This window comes from Anguilla rostrata, chromosome 17 (assembly GCF_018555375.3).
Source record: "Anguilla rostrata isolate EN2019 chromosome 17, ASM1855537v3, whole genome shotgun sequence".
Lineage (NCBI taxonomy): Eukaryota > Metazoa > Chordata > Actinopteri > Anguilliformes > Anguillidae > Anguilla > Anguilla rostrata.
Genome location: NC_057949.1, coordinates 17,298,527 through 17,312,733, shown reverse-complemented (window position 1 = coordinate 17,312,733; position 14,207 = coordinate 17,298,527). Strand labels below are relative to the sequence as shown.

General features: G+C 42.0%; 1 protein-coding gene and 1 long non-coding RNA gene across 6 annotated transcripts in view; one reads left to right on the top strand and one right to left on the bottom strand.

Moving 5' to 3' along the window:
- The first annotated feature begins 739 nt into the window (after positions 1 to 739).
- The window catches only part of LOC135243537 (thyroid hormone receptor alpha), a 139,708-nt gene continuing 126,240 nt past the window's right edge, over positions 740 to 14,207 (top strand). For 4 of the 5 annotated variants that reach the window (XM_064315453.1, XM_064315451.1, XM_064315452.1 and 1 more), the window contains exon 1: positions 740 to 1,128. The gene's annotated coding sequence lies outside the window, so the exon portion shown is untranslated. The remainder of the gene's footprint in view (positions 1,129 to 14,207) is intronic. The other variant, XM_064315454.1, reaches the window with a different exon arrangement.
- LOC135243539 (uncharacterized) lies at positions 2,976 to 7,550 on the bottom strand. The gene is made up of 2 exons (XR_010326672.1): positions 7,387 to 7,550; positions 2,976 to 4,126 (listed from the first exon to the last, which is right to left on the bottom strand). It is a non-coding gene; the product is annotated as an uncharacterized LOC135243539 (long non-coding RNA).

Here is a 14,207-nt window from a genome sequence, read left to right as displayed (position 1 = left end):
TATTTAATCAGGTGTCTTGTGATTGAGGGAACTCTCCACTGCTCCTTTTGCTCTGATCCTAAATTAATATTTGCAGTGAAAATATAACAGTGGACACTTTATTTTGGTTGGAGAAGAACCTTAATCAGTCTGATTCTTTCTGCCACAAAATGGTTTTAAATTTCCCTTTTCCTGATGCCACTCAAGATTAAATCACGACAGAAGCTTTCGAAGGGATAATATTAGTCTACGGCATGATGCAAGAATGAAGTTGATTATCTGCTGTACTGGAGGAATAAAAACATTCTGAAACCATTTCGAATCATTCAGTCTTATCTGTCAGGGTAAAATAGGCTACTGTCTAGCGGCGAGTATTTTCACATTTTACGTTTCAATACATTGATCTATTTCGTTTTTTTGTGATTGGCTGACTGGAATACAAATGAATACAATTTCCAATCGTACACTGGCCGCGTACTAACGTTGGAAATACCCTACTGGTGATCATTTTAGCTGGTAAGATATCATTTCGACAAGTGCGTGATAGCCTATATACCTTGAATTACTGGGGTCGTATCCTTGTTGCAGAGCGCACGAGGACATGCAGGTAGCTACGTGACGGCAAGGCATTATCGATATGAAATGCCTTCGCCGGTTAAAAAAAGAATAGCATTTGTCATGGAGGCCAGATGTATAGTATGCATTTTACAGGGTTAGCCCTGTAGAGAGCAGTAGATAGTTTGAAGAAATAATTTTTATATAGGATCAGTGCGCGCCCATACTGTACAGTGTAAGCGAGAAGGGAGGGCGGAGCAATTGTAGTACGTCTGTTGCATTTCCCCGTCGTGGCAGGCGACGAACATGACCGGAGCACATTTTTTAGGCACCTAGAGAAATTCAGATAACGAGCATACAGTGACTTCGATGGTAAAGATAAAAAGAGACAAAAACTGAGACTGTGATAAGCAATACATTGACAGCTCGTTTTGTTGCAGGGGTTGAAATATCGCTTGCCGTGTAGTGTATTGAACTAGCTAGCTAGCCAGCTAGCGAAATATTAAAGCAAGCGCTGGTCACTGAGCCTGCTTGGACTTCTTAATTTCTCTCTCAAAAGAGACATATTTAAAACTACAAAGACGTAAGCATACGGTAAGTAATATTTTAATGCAAACATTTTAAATGTAGCGATACAGCCTGCACTTTGCAATAGGGCATTTTAATCTGTTCGAACTAGGTCAGTGTGCATTAGCTAGCCTGCTAGCTCCCTAGCTTTGTGGTTTTGACAGATCTGTGCAGTAACGTTAAGGCAATACTTTTCCATACAGTTCGGCCTGCAAGTCCGCTTGTGCATATAGCGTAATAGGAAATTATATCATACAGTATATTTTTGTAACATTTTACTTATGTTTATGCATGCAGCAGCGAATGCTGCAATTGTGACTTGCTTGGGAACACGATGTAACTTGCTTGATGTGAGATATTTAGGTGCCTAGCTGGAAATGCAGCTGTGCACTATAACATTAGAACACATTATTTATGACGTAATACTGAAAAAATGATATTATTTTCTCCTCGAAATGTGTTTTTGGTTTGCGCAATAACTGTAAACATTCCTTTTCAATGACCTACATGTGATGCTTGCCTTGGTAAGTTTGTAGCTAAACGTCGCGACATATAAGCTGGACTGGATAACGTTATATCAATGCATGAATCCTTCACAAACTTTAAGGGCGTTTCAAGTTACAAATTAGGCTACATTAGCTAGCTAATGTGTTCACAAGCTGCAAATAGTTTTGATCGTAAAGACAACGGTATGTGTATTGACCAGTTACACGAATGATCCGAATTATTAACCAGATACAGTTTGTTTGTAGTTAAGAGTTATTACTTTAAAACAAAATATTTTGGGAGGAAACAAAATATATCTAAATATTTTAGTATTGTATCGGATGCGATAGTTACGTGTATTTCAACAAATCAAGTTTGGTGTGCATTTCTGTTTCAGACTAGAATCAATTTGAAGACAGTGGTATGTAGCTACATAGTATTCGTATATTATACTTACAGTACAGTATTATAGTTATTTAGAAACCTATTTTCATGTTTTTGCACAGTTGCATCAGTTGCATTTTTAATGCAATAACGATAATTTCATTTGATTTGTTTTGCCCCACCTCAAAGCAGTCAGTTGTCGCAATGGAGACAAACAAACGCGGAATAGCCTAGCCGTCAAAGTGGTCAGGTGTGCTGGTTATTTTTAAATTCCCGTTATAGGCTAATTATTTATAATCAGTTTGTCCAACCTGTTATTGTGAAGAGAGAGAGCCTACGCATGCATGCGGTGTCATGGACTTCAGCTGTATTCAGGATCGTACATCATATTTTGAGTCACACATTTTAATTTTTCCTCGAGTCATGAGTTGGCTAATTTCATGATGTAAAAATTGGCCTCCATTGTGGTTTTTAAAGTAGAGCGTGTTATAGAGGATTAATTTAGCATTCTGTGGTTAGCATTGTTGGAGCGTTTACTTATTAAAAAAAAAAAAAAACTTAATGAAATATGCATGTGTATATTAACAGGCATTCTTCAAAGTCTAAAAGAATGCACTAATTATTTACTCATGCTGCATTCACCTGCGCAAAGACAGGGCTGTGTGCATTTTGTTGCAAATGTTAATCAAAAGACTGAAAGACAAGGCAGTAGCCAAAACCATAATTTATTACTTAAACAAGAAGTATAATCAGTATCAGTATCTCTGTGTGTAATACTTTGTAGACTGTACTCAGCACATCTGTTTATTATTATTGCACAATTTTTTTAAACACAATCTGGCTCTGTCAGTCACTTCTGAATTTCTGTGGCATTCAGTTTTACATGTCATTTTTGCTTGTGGGTCCAGAGCAGCATGCTCTACAGTCAGACAATTCAGAAGTAGTCTGATGTTGAAGACTGCCACTAGACTGTGTGTGTGTGTGTGTGTATTTGGGGGAAGGGGGGGGGGGGGGGGGTGGGGGTGTGAGGGGCTGTGTCAGTAATGAAAGAATGAATTCAGGCTAATATGAAATCTGTTATAGCCAGGAGTTAGTCTTGTGTCCTTAATATCACTGTGGGAGAGAGACTGGAGGTCTTCCCACATTAGACATGCTGAAGGCGCCATCCCGCTCCCGAGCCCCCCCCCCCAACCACCCCCCCTCACTAAAGTCACACTGTGCCGCTTACAGATTCCTCCAGGGAAATGTGAGCTGAGCGCAGGAGGACGGGGGCTTGTTTGGAGGGCAGGCGTGACCTCTCCTAGCCTTTCCCAGCGGCTCGGCCTCGCCTGTCCCGCGCTCGCTGGACGCCTGAAAAACGCGGAAAAGAGCCCGGCTACGCGGGCCCGGCTGCACGGCTCCCGTCCCCATCCGGAGCCTCTGAGCTGTGATGTCAGAGCCTGGCAGTTAACCTTGTGTCTGCGCATTGCTGAGCAGTCTGACTGAGTGAGCGCGGGTCGTGAGGCATGATACTTAATGTTTTTTTTTTTTTCTCTCTCTCTCTCTACCCAGTCCTTCCCCCTCCTGTGACTGACCTTTCTCTCTTTTTTCATGCTGTACCGTAGATCTTTGAAATACATAACAGATAAATGCAGGGAACCGATTTCTAGTGAGTTCATTTTTTTTGTCACAAATTTGTATTTTTGATTTCGATGACAAATTCTCGGCCGTTCTAACGTGACGGCGTACGGATGCGGCGGCACACGGCCTGCCGGGGAACACAGGGACTCCCGCGCAGAAAGGCGTGTCTTTATTCTCCGCGGTCTGATTCACGGCTTATTTTCAAGTGCGTTTGCACAACAAAAGGGGGCTATTTCGCCCTGCCTGGAAAGAATGGCGGGGCAGGCTCGTTTCGTCCGTCTGGAAGATGCCGCTGAGAGATACAGGGCTGATCCAATTGAGGCAGTCTCTGTTGAGTCATTGGCAGCCGCACAGGTGTCACAGGAGCCGGCACCGTGGATCTGACTTACTTACCCGGCAACTTACGGCTGCTTGTTGTTAATACTGATCTTGCTCCTTTTTGCTGTGTCTCTGTGAAGGTAAGAATTTTGACGTCATACATTGTCTCTCTTTTTTTTCTTATGTCAATGCCCAGTGAACCAGTTCTTTCAGCAGCCTGAGGGGGAAAAAAAAGTCAAACATAAAAACAGAAACTATGCCAGACCTCCAGCAAATGAAAAGGTCATGTGTCTGTTGATGGAACAGAACTATATGGTGGATGATCAAGCCTTCTTTGGCGCATCGGAAAATTTTCAGAATGCACTACTGTATGTGAAAACTGGTTCAACTGGAGACATTGTGGATTCGTACATATGTTGGAGATTGCCTGTACCTGGTACATATGTTAAACTCTGCTCAGATCTTTTTTTGAAGAGAGGAATATAACGCTGGCCAGGCAGGGCAATGTTATATGGCAAATATAGTTTAAATGTTCCCTTATAATGAATTTCTTACATAAAGCTCCAATTATTCTGTCCACCGAAGTGTAGGGACTGATACTTTAGTTAAGCATGGATGGAACTGAGCATTAGCAAGCTAGTTAGCCTACTATAACATTGCTATGAAAATGACACTTACTGAAGGTACAACAATTTATGTAGGCTGATAAGACTGACCATTAAAACGGCATTAGTCATTTTTTGCTGTGTGCTTCTCTGGTGGACATGAAGTGCATAAAAAAAACAAAGCCTCTGTAATGACATTTAGCTATTAACTTAGTGAGCTCCATAATGTTTGGGACATGTTTTTGGCTGGACCGCAACAGTGGGGCCAGCCCTACAAACGCAAATGTCTGTGACCGACTGACTGACTGAGTGAGCGAGTGAGTGAGTGAGTGATAAAGTTACACCGCGCATGTCTGTGACCTCGGCCGGTTTGGTCCAGCCATATACTAGGTTTTAACCTGGTCTTGTTTTTCTCAATTTAGGTTTGTAATCAGAAAGTTCACATGTCGTTAAAGTGCATATTCTCTGCTTTTATTAAAGGGTATTTATTATATATTATACCTTTTAGTTTCACCATGTAGAAACTACAGCAATTTTTATACATAGTCCCATTTCAGGGCACCATAATGTTTGGGACAGGTGACTTCACAGGTGTTTCTGATTAGTCAGGTGTGTTCACTTTCTTGCTTAGTTCAGGTATAAGATAACTTTCAGTGTCTAGTGTTGATTCTAGGCTTTTGATTGCCTTTGGAGTCTGTTGCTGGCGTTCATCAACATAAGGACCAGAGATGTGTCAGTGAAAGTCAAGGAAGCTATTATGAGGCTGAGGAAAAAATAGAGGCAACATCGTTCGCTTACGAAAATCAACTGTTTGGCACATATTTAAGAAGAAAGAGCATTGGTGAGCTCAGCAATTGCAGTATTTGATAGGCCCAGGAAGACCTCTACAGTTGATGACTAAAGAATTATTCCCATAATGAAAAAAAACCCCAAACACCTGTCCCGCAGATCAGAAACACTCTCTTGTGCATCTGTCCGTGTCTGTTGTCTGTGGAAGACTTCACAAGCACAACTAAAGAGGCTACACTGCAAGATGCAAACCAGTACTTAGCTGTGAAAACAGGATGGTCAGGTTAGAGTTTTATAAGAAGTGCAGAGTTCTGGAAAAAGGTCTCGTGGACAGATAAGGGAAAGATTCTCCTGTTTCAGAGTGATGGCATATTCTTAGATTAAGTAGTAGATTTTAGAATTTAATTAATTGCACAATTTACATTACAGTTGAACTTCTGAGATATGAACCCTTCAAGAATGGGGGTCTTTTATAACCATGAAATGTTATTATTTTTAAAGGGAGGTCAAAATATACCTATGTTAATTTTCATGAATATTTATTTCTGTTAGTCTAGCCTAATTTTTGAGAGGCTCCTATTTTCCAATTATAAATAGTATTTTAAGTTAAAAAGCGAACAAACCCAAATAATCATGGGTCTTATTAGGGCATATTTTGTTCTATTTTATTTTCCGAAAGATGTGGTATGACAAGACGAGGCATAAAACGCTAATAACTGGTCTGACAACTGCTTACAAAAGAAGCGCTACTCGTCTTACGTTCTCAAAAAACAAAACAGTAAATTAAAGTGTGTCCTATACGTGTCGACAGCACTGCAAGTTCAGTGCAGTCTAGCTATGGTTCTTCTCGTGTCATGAAAGAAACATTGAAATGGAGCAGCTGTCTATGATCATGCAGGCCACTTACGACTCCCCAGCTCAACTGAGACGGCTCCTAGTGCCAGTAATGAATTAATGAATCTGTCAGTGTGTGTCCAAACACTAAATGATGCAGTTTGTTGTGGGCTACATGAGAATGTGACCTTGTGTTTATTTAATTCTGCCATTTGTCAGAAACTTGCTTGCAGATCTCTGATTTTAGATTGACCCAACACACAGCTGAAGAGGCAGAGTTGTAGTTTCAGGTTTTATCTGTTGAAAACGAGTTGTCAGTAACCAACGTCATGCTCACCTTGTAACACTTTTTTATTCTCTTTCAGAACAGGGTTTAACTGCGCTAGCTTAGTGTTACCAAAATGGAGATTCAAGCAAAATAAAATAGTGAATTAGTCCTGAATCGTCCCTTGACCCGATCAGGAATGTGGCTCTGTAATTTTACTTGTTCAACACCTGGTTTTGCTTGCTGTGGATAAGCGTTATTGTTGAACCCTGAGCAGTTCATTACATAGTGCACTGTTCTAGCTCTTGCAATGGCCCTGCATGGTCAACAACCTTGTAGTCATTCCCTAATTGGTAATTACCATCTCCATGGTTACAGTGAACAATAACATAAACCTGCTAGTAAAGTGAACCTTCTTAAGAAAGTATGTCCTCGTAATGGTGACATGTTCGACAGTACGCTACCACGACTGCCATAACAGCGCACACTTGTGATTGGTGTGAGTCTTGATTACTAACAGCTGAATATGAGTGTGCAGCTGTTTTGAAATGTTCTTACTCATGAATCCTGAACAGCTTATACATTTCGCATAATTGATTGCAGAATATCCATGGCGATGCAATTATGCATTACCAGATAGCCCAATTAAAAAATGCACCCAACATTATAATTAGGCTGTTTATTTAAAAATTGTTGGTTCATTTCTTTGGCTTCATTGGTGAATTGAGAGGGTTTAAATATTAGACATATAATACATATGTCATGGCTGAAATCTAATAAAATAAAGGATTATTAGAATTATCTTTTAGAATTAGGAAATCTAAAATAATTTAAACATGGTTCTAACAGGAGTTAACTCGAGCTTTTTCATTAAAAAGGGTTAATGTAATGAAACACTGATAACAATGCATGCAGTTCACAGCTTTTCGTTGCCACCCAGCTACAAAAGCTGTAAAAATCAGGGATTAAAAAAGAACCTCGAACCTGAAATATCTTTCTGCTTGCCTTTCTCAGAAGTTTTATCTTGTTTCTTCAAACTATTACGTGGGGTTCCTGCACGTAACCAGAAAAAGCACGTCATCAGAAGACCTGATTGGCACGCTAAAGTAGATCAATGCTACTCTGTGTCCCTCCATTATCTACGCAGGCTGAATATCTTCTGCTGGTGGTGTAGCAACCGTTGGGTTGAGGGGTGGGGGTTTGTGTGTTGTGGGCGGAGCTTATTTTCAAGCGGTGGGTCCACAGGGGGATCGACTACACAATGCTCCACAGCTGTTGCTTCTTACAGTTCCAGTCGATCCACATAGTGAATCTCTGTCTCGCTGCAGCTCCGAGGAAGGTCGGAGAGTTGAGAATGACGTGGCTGGCAGGAAATCCCTGCTTGAAACGAGTGGGTTTTTACATGTTCCCTTCCAGGGCTAGCCATGGCCGCTGGAGTCAAATTCCCCTACTTTCGGACGTGGTCAGAGAGAGGCATTAATAGATAGAGGAGCACTGTTGAGAGCAGGGGGGCTAACATGCGTAATAAGCATGGCTTCTGTCTAATCTGATTTTGAAGATACATAGGATATATATTTCTTGGAGGCTAATTGTAGTCTCTGGGCAGCAGATCAGAACTAATTGAAACCAAGAACAACAGCGTGACATAGTGTGGTTGAATTTTAATAGGTTTCCTCGTCGTGTTCAAATAGCTCTCTGAAAATAGAAAGATGTTCTTGCAATTAATTTAGTTTGTCATTTTCCTCATTCTTTCAAAGTGAAAAGAATGAAGAAATAAAATAAATAAAAGAAATCTTGCCGTGAGGGCAGCTGGTATAATTTAATGAATATTAACAAGACTGCTCTGTCAACAGTTCTCCTTCGATATCATTTTGGGACGATACTGGCTTGTTATAAAACAATTTTCAAAATTTGACGTTTTCATGCTACCTCAAACAAATGAATGCAGGAGACAGCTGGCAGCCCTCTGAACTGTATTTATCGTCCTTTGTTTCTGCTCTTTTGACGATTGAAAGTCAGCAAACATATTTATATATTTATTTATTTTTGTGTGCGCGACCTTGCCTTTTCGCCACGTTTCGGTCGCTTTGTTGCTGGCACAGCTTGCGATGTTTCGGATGACTCAGTTTATCTTCCGCGGCTGGTCAGCGCGCTCCCTGTGCAGATGGCTGCCCGTGGCCGCCGCCCGTCGCCACCGAAGCCCTTTTGATGGTTTCGCAGGTCTTCTGGAGTCCTCCCAGAAAGCCGCCACCGAAACGAGCTTGCTCTGGAAAACAGACGTGCGTAAAATGCACACGCTGCGCTCCTATTAACACTGTACTGTACTCAATCTGATCCAGTCCTAATGCACATCGGGGCTCACTCTGATCCAGTCCTAAACAGCATCGGGCGCACTCTGATCCAGTCCTAAAGCGCATCGGGGCTCACTCTGATCCAGTCCTAAACAGCATCGGGCTCACACTGATCCAGTCCTAAACAGCATCTGGCTCACTCTGATCCAGTCCTAAAGTGCATCGGGGTGCACTCTGATCCAGTCCTAAACAGCATCGGGCTCACTCTGCTCCAGTCCTAAACACCATCGGGCTCACTCTGATCCAGTCCTAAACAACATCGGGGCTCACTCTGATCCAGTCCTAAAGCGCATCAGAGGGCACTCTGATCCAGTCCTAAAGCGCATCGGGGCGCACTCTGATCCAGTCCTAAACCGCATTGGGGCTCACTCTGATCCAGTCCTAAAGCGCATCGGGCTCACTCTGATCCAGTCCTAAAGCGCATCGGGCGCACTCTGATCCAGTCCTAAAGCGCATCGGGCTCATTCTGATCCAGTCCTAAAGCGCATCGGGGCTCACTCTGATCCAGTCCTAAACCGCATCGGGCTCACTCTGATCCAGTCCTAAAGCTTCATCGGGCTCATTCTGATCCAGTCCTAAACCGCATCGGGGCTCACTCTGATCCAGTCCTAAACCGCATCGGGCTCACTCTGATCCAGTCCTAAACAGCATCGGGCTCACTCTGATCCAGTCCTACAGCGCATCAGAGCGCACTCTGATCCAATCCTAAACTGCATCGGGGCTCACTCTGATCCAGTCCTAAAGCACATTGAAGCGCACTCTGATCCAGTCCTAAAGCACATCGGGGCGCACTCTGATCCAGTCCTAAACTGCATCGGGCTCACTCTGATCCAGTCCTAAACTGCATCGGGCTCACTCTGATCCAGTCCTAAACAGCATCGGGCTCACTCTGATCCAGTCCTAAAGTGCATCGGGGCTCACTCTGATCCAGTCCTAAAGTGCATCGGGGCTCACTCTGATCTAAGGGTGGGAGTTTGTGTGTGTGAAGCCTGGTAGGTGTTTGAGGTGGGAGTGACTTGGACTTTGGCCTGTAGGGTTCAGCTGTTGAGAGAATTATGTGTTATGGCAGATTGTTCTAATTTAGCCAAATGGAAAACAAATATATATATATTGCCCAAGGAATTCAGGATCAGTACCTTTCTGTGGCTCCTTGCCCAAAATATTATTGCAGCATCTGTGACACAAGAGAAATAATTATGAGACTTCAATAGCTTTAATGATTTTTTCAAGGAGGTGTTTTTGTTTTGTTTTTTAAAAATATTTTTCAAAAACGTTGTTTGCCACTACATTACTGATTCCGCACCAAGAGAAAGGTGATTTGGGAAAAGGGCACAGGCATAAATTGGTTTTTTGTGAATCTACTTAGAGATTAAATAGAAAATTGATGTCAGGAGGCAGTCTGTTTCCTTTACAGCTACATCACTCTGCCACACTATTTATAATCGTTTTAACGAAACAGAAAGTGAAACCTCTGACTGAAATGAATATTTTCATCAACCTCACTTTCACACAACTTCCACCACAGTTGCACATGGTAACATTTAAATTTTTGTGTTAAGTATGCCTGCCCCACCCCAAATAATACAACTGTGATGATGCATAAAAAATTACACATTTGGACCAGGTCTGCTGGTACTAAAATACTGACCAGGAGCCGGATGACCGGGACTATAATACTTATCCTAAGGTGCTCTTTTGCATTAATGGAGAAGGCACCAGACAGTGCCTAGCTAGCTGCGTTTTACTGAGTATTAGTTTAGCTAGCTAGCTCGCTAGCTAACCGCTGTCAAACACTGGCCAGCAGGTTATCTTGGGAATATAGCTAGCTTGTTATATCTTATAATATATTGTGCTGCCACCTATAATTTTTTTTTAACCAATTTTCCCTAATTTCACAATCAGGTAGAGGGCTACAATTCCAGCAAATGCGTTGATAAATAATCATGTGAACCACAATGTTTTAAGCTACACAGTGGTAAATAACGTACCGCTGCCTTATTATTAAAGATAAAGTACAGCTAATCAACAATAATTACACTAGTGTTAGCGCTCCGCATTATCTTACTTATAGGCATGTACAGCCATTGTTAGAATTTCCTCATCAAATTCATAATTAATATTCATATTAAATGAATCACCATAGGCCCCCCAATATTAATATACTTTTACGTTTTCTTGGTAGGGTCTGTTGATAATGCGTTGTGTTCTTGTAATTAGGAACAGTAATTCCAATTGGCAGATTTCTAATCTTGATTTGACATTGATGTTTAATTGTTTTTTTAAAGAGTGGTTTAGAAAATGCTAGTTGATGCAGATTATTTTGCCCTGATAATAACTGTTTTTCACTATTACAGCGTGCATGTTAATCTAAGGTTCTTTATGGAGATGATTGACAAACACCTACACTTACTTTAATGGCTCGGTTGCTGTACAAAGTACAAGTATAAATTTCCATGATCACAATACAGGGTATAAACACTGATGTGAATGTCCAGAATGTACATTGTTTATTTTTCACATAGCTTTTCAGACAGTGGATTCAAGAAAACCTGCAAACTCGAACTGGAGCCAAGTCCTTATAAGTGCAGAACTGTTCAGGTCCCTGTAAGTACAGGACTGTCCTAATCCCTGTAAGTGCAGTTCTGTTTGGGTCCCTATGAGCACAGGGCTGTCCGGGTCCCTGTAAGTACAATTCTGTCCAAGTCCCGGTAAATACAGAGCTGTTCGGGTCCCTATAGGCACAGGGCTGTCCGGACACTGGAGGGGTGCAGCGTGGGTCCAGTTCTGGGATGGAGGGGTGAGGCAGTGGTGCTGAAACCATGCCTCTGTTGCTCTTTTACTGGCTGTCAGAAGAATCCGCTCCGCACGGAAGCTCAGTTTTTCCTGCACATGTTGACAATCTTTTAGATTTTGGCAAAAGGCTTTTTATGGACAAGGTCCAGCAGCTGTGGTTTGGCAGCCCTGCGTGATCCGCCTCTTTAGCGTTCCTGTTTATTTATTTATGTATTTATTACGCTTTTTCTTTTCATTTTAAGACCCCTGCTTCGCGACAGAGAGCCGTTTTTATTGCGCTATGGCTGAATGCGTTTTTGGGGTGTATCTCAAAAGCAGAAGCCCACGGTGCTGCTTTGAATGGTTGCGCATCTAAGAGGTTTGGAGGCTTCAGCCTTTTTGGAAAAGGCATGTCAGATGAGTCAGCAGTGTGGAGCCCTGTCCTGTTTCTGATCGTTAGCGTCTTGTGGGCTCTTCCCATTGGCCCACTCACACTTGTTTATTGCTTGTGTCATAATTCACAGCAAACCCAGTACAAGTTTATCTGGGGCTCCTGAAAGCTCACATTTTAGGATCTTTTTTGTAGAACAGGGTGTCCTTAGCCTCTGGGGTTTTATTGCAAGGATTTGGACCAGTGTGGAGTGTACTGCATTTCGGAGGTGTAAATCAGTTTGCGTGTGTGTGTGCGCGCGCACGCGTGTATGTGTGTGCGCGTGTGTGTGTGTGCGTGTGCGCGCGTGTGTATGTGTAAGACTGTAGTTATGGCATGCAAGTTCAACTTTGTTTTCATCTGCTGTTTATCTGATCTCCCATAGTGGAAGCAATATTGTGTGGGTCTTCTTCCCAAAAAGTGTGCTACTCAAACAGTGCTCTCTTGCTTGTGCATGGGTCTGCCACATGTACAATGCAGTACTTTAAGCAAACATATGCTTGTATCATTAAAATAAAATTAAATATCGAGCTAAACCTCAGAGACATTACGGTGCTCCGCAGTAATTCCGTAATGCATTGTATAATGTAATGCAATGGATGAAATATTTCCCATCATGCATTGCTACACCCAACTTAATAGCCCGGAAGAATTACTTGAACAGTGACTTGCATTCCCCTTGTGGACGTTAGTACCCCCTGCTGTTGATGTAAAAACCGTACGAGGTGAAAAAAGGAAAGATCCTTTAGAGAGAACTGGAAATATGTATTTGTTTTTCACATTGTTTTCTTGGTCCATGTCGTTATCCAACAATCTTGATGGCCAAGTCATTTTTTGTTTATTTCTTAGACTTTATTATTCATTTGTTCTTCAGCATTGATTATCCACCGGGGAGCGAACTCTGTGAAGAGACATAACTTCAGTCAGCAAATGGCTCAAATAACGGCGCTTGTTTCATATTAATGCGAACTAAACAAACATTAACTGCATGATGCAAAATCACACGCAACAATGAAATTAATTAAAACTTCGTTTTTTTGTGGCAAGAGATAAAATAACTTTTAATTGCCTGTTCAACATTGTCCCTGGAAAAGAAAAAAAAACAACATGGAGAAAGGTTTGATTAAAGCAAAAAATATCCAGTTATCTGATATGGCGTGTGGAGGAAAGCATATCGTAAATCTCTTTAAGTCTCGCAGAGTTTATTTGCTCTGCGAGGGGCGAGCGTCTAGATTTCGGCATCGTCCTGCGCTCACTGCGTTCACTGCGTTCACTGCGCTCACTGCGTTCACTGCGTTCACTGCGCTCACTGCGCTCACTGCTGTTCACTGCGCTCACTGCGTTCACTGCGTTCACTGCGCTCACTGCGCTCACTGCTAGTCATCAGAGCGGCCGATGCGGTGCTTTGGCGTGACAGGAGAATAGTTTGACCTGGTTCCCCTTTCAGAATGAGACAAACTGAGAGGAAATGAGAATTACCACATTGGGCACCATGACTAAAGTCTTCCTAAAACCAGAACATTACAGAACAACCGACCGTGGTCCAGCCACGCTTGGTTACAGCTCGTCTTTTCTTGAGCGTTTGAAAAGTATAATTCAGCCTTCAGAAGAGAATTCAGCTTGGATGGCTGCGTAAGGAAGCATCAAATGATTTAATTGGGGAGTGCTGTTAAACTGTTTTTCCAGTCTGTAGGTGTGGGCATTCTTGTGTATTAATGGATTTTTACTTGCACCATCCAGGAAAAACACGGTCTCATCATATGTTTCCATACTCTGTGACAGCAGTGCGTGTGCATCTAACACATTTTGCTAAAATTCGCTTCCACAAAATGCGATTGGCTTTGTGAGCCAGTGATATATATTTTAGCTAAGATGAATAAGCTTTGAAATCATGCCTACGTATCACGATCTTAGACCAAGCCATTTGTTCCCATTTTCTGTTCTGGCCAGAACAGCCTGTGTGCTGTGCTGTACCTGCATGTCACCTGTAGTTTACCAGTTTGATTCATTGGGGCACTGTTCTGCCTTCTGGCTGCTAAGCAAACAGGCTGAAGAAAGCGAACAGTGGGCCTGCTCTCTGAACTGAATCCAGTGAATGCAAATAACTGGCAACAGATTACAGTAAATATGTGCTGACTTGCACTTAGATGCTTAACTTAATATCAGTCATTTGTTTGTGAACTTTAACTGTATTTCATATAGATTTAAGTGCAATTCGCACTGTTGTGTGAAATTAATGGGATATTGTAGTG